This window comes from Drosophila eugracilis, unplaced genomic scaffold (genome assembly GCF_018153835.1).
Source record: "Drosophila eugracilis isolate 14026-0451.02 unplaced genomic scaffold, ASM1815383v1 contig_75, whole genome shotgun sequence".
Taxonomy (NCBI): Eukaryota; Metazoa; Arthropoda; class Insecta; order Diptera; family Drosophilidae; genus Drosophila; species Drosophila eugracilis.
In genome coordinates, this window is record NW_024573645.1 from 193,608 (window position 1) to 204,476 (window position 10,869).

Below are 10,869 nucleotides of genomic sequence, written 5' to 3' on the forward strand. Positions count from 1 at the left end.
ATGTTGAGCAAATATTATTGCCTTGTATTTCATTTTTATGTTGACTTTTGTCTCAGTTCCACCCACTCAACATACAACAACCCCCCTCCCCAGACCCGAAAAAAAATGTTTATTTAGCGTGTTGCAGCAACACAAATAATTGTCGAACAGCATGTTGCACGCGTGAATGTGTGTGTCTCTCTGTGGTTATTTACGATTGTCGTAAGAAACTTAGATAAATATTAAGTATACGCAACATTGTCACGTCAGATACTAATGAAAAATAGCTCAAGGCCTTGTGCGAAGTGAACACTTCAGAATTTATGCTGATGGAAAACTTTAAACGATAAACCATCGATAAAAACCGAACGCTGTTAGTTTTCCGGAAAATTCAAACGGCAACAGCTGGGCGAACATGGCAAACTCAATGCATATATTGTGCTGCCCATATATGTGCACCGAAAGAAAATGATTTTAACTTTTGATTTGTTAAATAAAGTATTAGAAGTTGTTATCTAGTTTAGAAATATCTCGTAGAAACTTTGAATGTTGTTAATTCTAAGGAAACTTAAAAGTTTAAAAGTTTTTGTCTCGAAATCTTTCTTTTTACCACTTTCTTTAAAAAGTAATCAACGTTTGATGGCTAAAAGTTAAATTTAACATATTTGATGATTTATCAGCAATAAAATATCTTACAATCTTTTCTTTCTCTGTATATATACACGCCTATCTATGTCTCTATGCCATCCACCAAAAGTTAGCTGCAGAATAGGGAAAAAAAATGGTAGCCGCTGTTCAGGAAAACTCGCTGATGCTTCTGCTGCTCCTGCTGCTTTTGGCTGGCAGTGTCCATGTGCGCGTAAAGTCCATTAACATGAAAGGCAAACAAACAGGCAGCCAGGCTAGCGCACACTTTTGGACACTTCATAAACAACCGGGCACAAAAAAAAGATGCCTCAAAACAAAGCAAACCCTCGAAAAACCAAAAATTCCAGCTGCAGTTTGCAGGCTGCAGAAAAAGTTTTCAAGGAAAACGCGAACATTTTGCTAGCTATAAATTCGATATTTTTGACATACATCAGAAACCCATAACTTATCTAGAGTACATATTAATTGAAGCATACCAATATAGGTAGGGCAAGAAAATACCTAACCTGGATTTTGATTATTAATTTACTGGAATTCGGCCTGAGCAAACAATGTCTAATGCAAACCGCTTGATTAAACGAAACATGTAATTTTACGTTGAGAACTCATCAGTTGAATTTCCTCTGCGTTTCAGGTGTCGGAAATTGAAGAACTCCCAAGGTTGCAGGCCCAAAGAGGTAAGTTAACTGGGGCTAATTGAGAGGGTTGGGGGTTGGGGCGGTAGCAAATAACAGGAATCCGGACAATTATTGTTGCCAGCATTGGTTAGGTCACGCCTTTAAGCCAATCAACTAAATCAACAATACGCATACGCCATGTGTGCCAAAGACATACATACCAACACCGACGCACACACAAACGCTGACCCGACACGAAAATTCAAGGCTTAAAATCTAACCAAATAAAGGGATTGCGATTGTGAGGCCAGCAGACTGACAATTATTATGGGAAATGTTTTTCGGGTCTAAGAGGGTAGTAGAGAGGGGCAGGGAGGGCAGAAAGGGGCAGAGAGGGGCCTAGCATTTCATTGAATACAATGGCATTAACAACAATAACAAAGATGCGCACACAATCGAGCAAATATTTAGTGAAGGGAAATAATTTCTAATAGGTTTTCCTTCCAATTGAAATCGGATATTATGTCTGGATAAGGGTTCGCATGTGTGTGTGTGTGTGTAAGTGGCTGATTGTGTTTACGCAATGTTTGGCAGAATTACACACAACTCTATGCAAATATTTGGGCATCCTTTGGTTTTTGCCCACAACTTTTTAATTAAATATACATATAAGTTTCTATGCCCAAGTACAGCTGCTAAGCGATGGCTTAATAATAAAGAGTTTATTGTTTTTCCATTTAATTTAGCACAGCCTTTAGCTTTAAGTTGCCCTCTGACCAGAGCCAATCATTAGTTATGCAAAACACACTTGGATATATATATATATATATATATAGCAACCCCAACTAATTGTTAAGGTAAATGGAGACCAAAAATTAAACTTAAAGTTTGTCCACTGCCACGTAGAAATTAAGCTGTTGCCACCAAAAAAGGTAAAGAAAAAAGAAATGAGTATGTGAGTAAATATTCTTGAGCTGCACGAAGTTTCTTCAGCTTCAAGGAACTCAGCTATATGTGTGTTTATTTCACACCTGAAGTGTGATGAAAATATGACAACAGAACAGAAGCACATCCCACCTGCAGACAGGTGCCGAGTGAAAATTCTCCAGTTCTCTCTCCCTCTCCGGCATCTTGAACGTGTGACTGTGGGGCATTCGTGCTTGAAGAGTTTTCTTCAGCTCTCTGCAAACAAACATAACTTGAAGCTCTTATTTCGCACACTGCCTTCCTTCAGTTTTTGCGATTGCACTTCGAGAAAACATCAACATAGGAAAGGTGTCTAAGAGTATGTTTTTTGTATCACAGAAATCCTAACAAAACTGCTCTTCTATATGGTGAAACAAAATCAGATATTTTAAAAGCAAACTTTAAGACTCAGATAATCTGGGAATATATAAAGCTTTAAATTCGTTTCTCTTAGAAATAACAATTACAATTAAATAAAGTTAACTTTTAATTTAAAATATTTTAAATATTTTCCACGTGTAAAATCCTTGGTTTTTGTCTAACAGCCTAGGCATCAAACTCATCAATATCCTTTGGTGATATCAATATTGTTTTCGTTCATCACCGACACTTTGATTGAAAATGCAAATCACAAATAGTTGGCAAATATGAACAATCAGTTCAGGTTGCAGTTCTTCTTTCCTTTGTTTTTATCCAATAGTTATCCTCCCTCCAAGACCACTTCCATTACCGACACTCGACTAAACTTTGCCCCTTCATCATGATAATCAACTTAATCGACAGCATTCCATTGCAGACATCCAAAAAAAAAAAAAAAATACTGTCAAGTCACCAAAAGTTTGCCCAACAACCAACAACCCTCATATTACATTATGTTTTCCCCTTACTTATAAGCATTTGCCTGATCATCGCCCAATGGGGAACTAAACACACGTGCAATAAGCCAAAAATGCTCATTTAATGTTGTATGAGAGCAAATATTTTTATGGCCTTGACAAATCAGTTTTCCTGGTATTTTTTATAATAAGCAGCATGACAAAACGCCAAACTCACCCACACAAAAGTGAATTGATTGGGGAGCTGGCGAAAATTCCTTAGGGGCAGAGGGCGAACCTCGATGCCAAAAAATAGAAGCCGTGCTAAATTCATTCATATAAGGCCCGGATTGATTTTGGGGAAACGAAAAAAGACCCACACAGCCAGTCACTATATATAGTATATTCAAACAGTTGCGGGCAGAAAAATAGGGCAATTAGGTTATAATAAAAAAAGGAGAATATTGATCTAAAGACGTTTTTTTATCATTTTATCACATTTTTAATAAATTTTTTATTTTTAAAAATTAAAACTTTTCATTTCATCCCTATAATTTCTCCCCTGACTGTTTAAAATCCCTGGACATATTTCAAACACACTCACGGGTCGGCAAAGAAAAGAGCATATTTCGGCTGGCTTTTGTGAGTTGGTTTTTCCTGTTGCGACAGCGACACGGCATTTATAAAAATCATACGCCCTGTTGTACCAGCAGCACACGGCAGTGTAAAAGTGGCGGCAGGACAAAGGCAAACGGCAATATATTCGTATCGCTTGTCAGCCAACATGTTCGCGAAACGATTTCCGCATACGTAATGTCGATTTTGACAAAAACTGTCACCTTCTTTAAGGGGGAGAAATGAGTGGGTGGGTGTGGCATGAACTCATAAAAACAAGAACCAAGGATTCTGGAAGCGAAGTTCGAAGTTCGTTGCGGCAAATCAGGGAATGAATCCCCATCATTAACAGACCTAATCCACTTGCTGGCGGTGCGTTGAGGTGTGAAGGATCCGCCCAGTTAAGCAAATCACTTGGCCATTGTCTGGGTGGCTTCAACTTTGCCAACTTTGGGCCTGTGATTTGGCCATAATTGAAGGTGGCAGGTGAAACTTAATTCGAAGAATTAAGTCTCAATTTATAAGCAAAAATATAAGGGAAAAAGATGATTGATTAAATCTGAAAAATTTGGAAATTGTTTATCATTATTGAATTTTAGATTGAAAATTACATCATCTTCTTAGGTGCTTCCGACTTCCGACTTAAAGTCATTTTATACACCATTTTGAAGTTTTAAAACTGAAAAGCGGTAACTACAGAAACAATCACTAGTGTCTAAAAATGAACAAAATCAATGGAATGTTCCTTCTGTTTTTGTAAGATTTCTAAGATAGTTTTGACCAATTCTAACGATAAATTGAGTTATTGAGTCTAAAGACTAAAATAAAGATAAAAAATGGCTACTTCGATGGCGTGAAAAACTACCATTCAATTTCAGCGGAAGCTTCTTCACCCGAAAAATACCTGCTCCAAGTTGCAAGAAGTTGTCATTCGGCAACGCTTACACCTACGAACACATAACACGCATGTCAAATGCGACAGGGAAACTTCAGGACGACAATTGAAGGGGCGTGTGTGAGTGTGTGCAGGGCGTGTTCTTGGACAAGTCCTTCAATTGCTGTCGGAAGAAACTTTGCCCAATTTAAACAGACAAAAAAAAAAGAGGCACATGGGCGAAAGCAAATATCAAAAGTGCAGAGAGAGAAAAATGGATTTCAGTAAGAATCCAATTTTGTAGCAAAATATTTTTTAGCATTCAAAGACTGAACATCTAAAGCAAGTCAATTTATTCTTCAACAGACTTCAAGTTTTCTTTCCAGTGTACAAGCCAAAAGAGATCAGGTATTAGTCACGCCTTGACAGATTCCGGCCAAGTTGGAGTGTCTTTCGGCATTCGCTCCCTCGTCACTTGGCAACGATTTCGAGACTGAGACTGTCAATCAGCGCCGTCTTTTTGTTGTTTTTTTTTGTCGTATTTTTAAGGCAAAACAAAAAATAAAAGCCAAACAAACCAACTAATTGGTTGAAATGCAGAGCAGAAACAGGCAAGAACATTTTTTTAAGGCTGCCAAAAAGTTTCACGCTTATTACACCAAAAGCAAAACAAAGCCAACTGATGCAAAAAAGAAAGGAAAAATGGTGTTGAGAAATTCATGATTCATTAGGAAAGTCAGAGGAAAGCAAGTGGGTAACTTTTTAGCCACGTCTATTGCACCCACTGGCAGTTGGCCTGGCTAATTTAAATTCTTTCGGCACCACCAAAGACGCAACCACCGACGGCGGCTGTGGCGTTGGTGTCCTATTGGGAGTAGTCGGGCATGACAGCTCCTTAAGCGCCTGAGTGATTGACATCAAAAAGGTCTAGAGCGGCATGGGCAGATAAAATAATGAATGCTAACTGCACTTGGAAGAAATCTAGATCACATGAAGATTAAATAGAAGCCGAGCATAAAAATAGTAATGATTACTAGTAAATTGTAAATAATATCGATCAAGTCCACCTCAAAAGGCACATTATTACTTTGAAGTTTAAAAACCTAAACATTTTTCATAATTTGTATAACATTTCTCTATCATTTTCCCACAGTGTACATATGTACGACTTTGCATTCATTAGGAATTTGTAAATTTGCCCAAACTTGTTGCCAAAGTTTAAACAGTCGAAGCTAAAAGATTGAATGATAGGGCAGTTTTTCCAAGCGGTTTTCCAAGATGTCCGCACTTGAAAATCCCTCAAAAGGAAGTTTCTTAAGCTCACTAATGATACACAAAAATAAAGCCGCCTAGAGATGAGGGGAAATACCCATACTTTTCACGAGTTGTTAGGGACAACGCTCTCGACACTTGTTCAAAGGTAATTTAAAAATATAAAGGCGGCATCAAAACGCAAACAATTCTTTAGGTTTCCCGGGACGACAAAAGAAGGTTATACAGTTCTCTTCTTTACTTTTTCGGCAATCAAATATTGTGTTAAATGAAAGTCCAACCGAACCCAAACCCAACCCCAAACTCAAGCCATCCTATCTGACAAGCGTCTTAAGCAACTGGCTAACAAATCTCACTAAATGCCAAGACAAAAGTAAATGAAATTGCACTAAATCTAAGGGGAATTTGTCTTGAGAAAATTTCAACCTTTTGGCCCCAAGCTCGGTGGGGTTTCTGAGGATTTCGAAGGGGATTTCAAAGGGGGGACAGGGAGCCAGGCATCATCAAAAAGGTACGAACAGGCCTAGGCCAAAGTGATAAACCGTTTCCACTGACATTGCATATAAATCTGCGACAAAGTTGCGTCTGCCACGGATAGCTCCAAAATCGTGCCGGATTTGTCACGCCAAATCGCTGGAAACGCTTTGGCCTTGTTTATTCCAAACCCCCCCTCATGCCGCTCCCACTTTTCACCATTTTCCCCATTTTCGCTACCGAAATTTGCAACAACAACAATGAGAGAGAAAGAGAGTCGTAAATCTTTGAGTAGCTTATCTCCAACAAAACTGTGCGCTTTTTTAATTCGCTGGGAAAATGTATGCAAAACAGGGCCAGGGAAATCAAGAAGAAATATAAACGAAAAATGCACACAGAAAATGCTAAATGTTTATTTAAAATGAGGCACATGTTCTCTAAGCGAGCCAAGGGAATATTATTTATAGAAGAAAGAAGCTGGATAGCAGCTCTGGAAATTAGGTTAGCAAGGACAATGTTTCACTTTCTGTTTCCTTTTTGGCCAAAACTTAGATCAACAACTTGTAAGCCGCTTTTCACTCGACACCCCAAACCAGAAAAAACAAAAGCCAGAAATCCGCTTTCACATTTCCCAGCCATTTATCATAAAATGCCAACACAATGCCACCGATATGCGGACAAAACCAAATTCAAAGATTATGCCTTCAAGTTGATAAACGAGATGTCAGCCAAAGTATTTTCCGTTGTAGTCTTAACACCTCGACGAATCTCATAACAAATTGGTTTATTGAAGTCGTCGGCCAGAAAAAGAAAAACAATAAGAGACAACATCAAAAGTTTTCCCCCCTCCATCTAATTTGCAATTGTTTTAGTTAGTAATTAGGCTAGACAGAAAGGAAAAATCAAAAAACAAGAACAACAGCAATAAATCTGCAACAAAGATAATTTGATGGATTCCATGGGACTTTGATGTGCCAAAAAATAATTGCATGCAAATTTATTTTAATGCATATTTACCCTCGTAATTGCTGCAAATTTACGTTTCATTTAATCGGCATTGTCAGAGGGTACGCAAAGCAGGCAAAACGAACAACAAGATTATTGTGGGGTAGTGGAGAAGGTCGACTAAGGAAATATCCTTTACATTCATAAGATCTTAAAGTGGTATTAAGCGAAAAACTAAAAATATAACATATGATTTCTTACGAGATAAAATTGTAGTTAAATTGGGAAATATGTCACCTTCATTTCCTTTCTAAGAACTATAAACATGACAAGCTTAACTTTAAAAGAAATGTTCTTGCCTTAAAATACCTTTCAGATTTTACAACAGCTTAACTTTAATCTTAAAATACCTTTCAGATTTCAGCCTTAACTTAACCTTAACTTTAAACTTCTTAAAACAAAATTTTTGAATAAATCAAAAATTGACCTTAAGCTACAAGTTTGTCTTACGTTTAATAACAATAAAATATAAATATTTATTTTCTTTACGAGTTCTATCATTATCAATTAGTCAGATTATTCCCTCAACATTTCTCATGAGCACTGCCAACGCCTTTCCCTACATAACATACCCTTTTCTCCCGCTGCTGGGCAGTCAAATGGCGACCATGAAAAAGCGGCAAACAGATTATAACTCCCAACTGACATTTGGGGACTTTATTATTTGGCCATTGAAAAATGCGAGACTATCCGTGAGGGGTTGAATTTTTTGCGCCCCTTTGTTGGTTTTTTCGTAGGGGTTTGGCGCGCAATGGGGGCCCAAGTGGATTTTAATTTTTCAAAGTTAAACAGCGTCGGCGACCCTTTTTTTTTTTTTTTTTTTTTGTTGAAACGCCAAAGGACGCCGCTTGACTGGACACTGGGAATTGTGGAGCAGAGCTATGTTTGCATGAATGTCGCGTCCGGAGCTGCTTTATTGTTTACCTTCGCGACTTTGCACTGATTGATCCCTTGGGTGGCTCAGCACGCCTCGATTTCGACGGCCAGCCAGCCAGCAAGCCAGCTCTATGGGTATAATTAATTTCGCTTTTTGATTTGCGATTTGTTGATGCCTGGGCGAAGGCATCAAATTGTCACGTAATTATATTTGCGTTAATGATGTTTTCGGGCCCCGTCTCGACGGCCAGTCGGAAAAGTCAATTAATATTTTTGTCCAATGGAAAGCAACAACAATTTTAGACCGTTGTATTGCTGGTTTGACTTTAATTAAAAGGCTTTTGACCGCCGCCGTTTTCAATGCATGCTGGGATTTTTAATTTTCATTGAAATCGTGACAACCGATTTTATTCCTTTCTCTCTCTCTTGGTTTGTATTTCTCTTTTTTTAATATATATTCATTTTTTTGCGGGCACGCGACTTTAAAAAACCAGCTACCAGACTTGGTCGTAATGACCAGAAAAATGTTTGCCCATTAAATTATATAAGCCTTAAGTGGCTGTTTATCTCACTTTAATTTTATCAGACGAAACTTGTTTCTGCTTCAATCCGATTTGCATTTTGGCTGGAACTGAGGGTGAAGTTAAATGCAAATTGGAATTATTTGTTAATATTACAAGCAAATAAGGAAAATGGTAATGGAAAACATTTGGAAACACAATTTCATTATACATTAGCGACACATCATTTAGAAAATATTAAAATTTCGAAGATTCAATCTATTTAAAGCAGTTCATAGTGAAAATCATTCAAGCACTTCCACTTTTATGTAGCTTTTATTGCTCGGCAAGCTAATATCACAACAATTAATGTTAAACTATTTCAGCTTTCGAAATGAAAATTCCATAGTAGAGAATGTGAACAAGCGAAAATAACATAACATAACTTGTAAATGGAGAAAACACAACCATGGATATGCATTTTCAATTTTGAAGTTGTCCGACACTTCACTCTCTTGTTCAATGGCTGATGTTGTTCTATAACGCAATTTACATGAAATATAGAATTTTTATTATATACTTTAAAGGGACGTGTTTGTCTGCTCACGTGCTGCATATTCATGTCAACTTGGCTGCAGTTAAGTTGAGGTAAAGATTCTTTACACAGGGGCAAAATTAGAACGATAATGGTTATGGTATTGCTTATTTATGAGAGGCAATAAAAATAGTAAAATAAATCTTTGAGGGTAAAAATATAACAATTTATTCTTTAATTTTAATAAATATTATTGAATACTTTTGATATCAAATGGATTAAAAACGAAAATCTTCAAAAAAACCTTTGATTTAGTAAAAGATCATAAAGATAACTCTGGATTTATTAGCAAAGTAGATAGTTCAGAGCATTCCGTATGAATTACTATTAATGGCTAGCAGTATAAATTGAATTTCATTACATGACGACGTCAATTAAAAGCATGTAAAACTCAATCGGCAATGACGTTTTTTAAATGCAACCAAGCCATCATCAAGAAGAATCAGAAACTGAATCAGAACGAAGGCCCCCGGTGGCAGAAATGATGGTCGACGGTGGTCGGCGGCGGGACATTGACGTTGGCTTAATGAGTCGGCAAATGGCTGATAAAAATGCACAGTGAATATGAAAATCGCTGGCGCTGACACTCTCGTGACGTCGTGACGCGGCGCAAAGTTCTCGAAACTGACAGGAAACATTGATAAAAGTGCCAACTGACATTGCGTAATGATGGTGCGCCTTAATAGCCGGCTCATTAAACCAAACGTGCATTAACAAAAAAAAAATGAAATAAACAACAACAAAAAAATATGAAAATTATATGAATGAAAATGAAAAATCACAATGCAATAGTGCAAAGGAAAAAAAAAAAAGAAGAAAAATGATTTAACATACATCATACGGAGAGAAAAGTTTTTTAATCAGACTTACTGCACACGCCTGCCATATTTCACAATCTGCAAATATTAAAAATCTAATTAAAACTTAAACAGAATTCGGTATTATACACTAACAGAAAAGCAGACGCATTTTCGTAGTAAAAATTCGTTTAAGCTAAAAGCCCATTAACAATTATGACTTTCCTTTGCCGCCCAACTAGTTGAAACTTAAAAGGAGGAAAATGCTCTGCCAGTGACGCAGGCTCTGCCTTTTCTTTATCACAAAACCAGCCCCCAACCCAACCCCTCGGCTTTGTCATAAGTCGTCGACAGTTTTTGTACGGCTGCCCGACTTTCCCGATTCACAAACTACTATAATACTATATATATAGTTACATTTATATATATATATATAGTAGAGGAGTAGAGACTGCAACATCGGTAGCAACAACGCCTTGGCTTTGCTTCATTTTCAGTTTTACTTTTTCAAGTTTTAATTCTTTGAATTTTAATGACTTCTCGTAATAAGTTTTCATTTCTCATAATTTCTTGGGTTAATAGAATCTCAGCAGTTTTATGTGTATGGCTGCTGCTGCCACACTCGATGTAGAGCAACTTTAAGTTCTATAACCGTGGGATCATTTTGGATTTAGACTTCTTAAATGGATTAGGATGGAATAAATCTGAAGAAAATGTAAAATCAATTTTCATAGAAATAACTTGCTTTGACTTACTTTTTTTCTCTTTTGATGGAAACTCACGCCTAGAATTAAGTTTAAAATATACATTTTTTGGAAACATTAACTTACTATAAA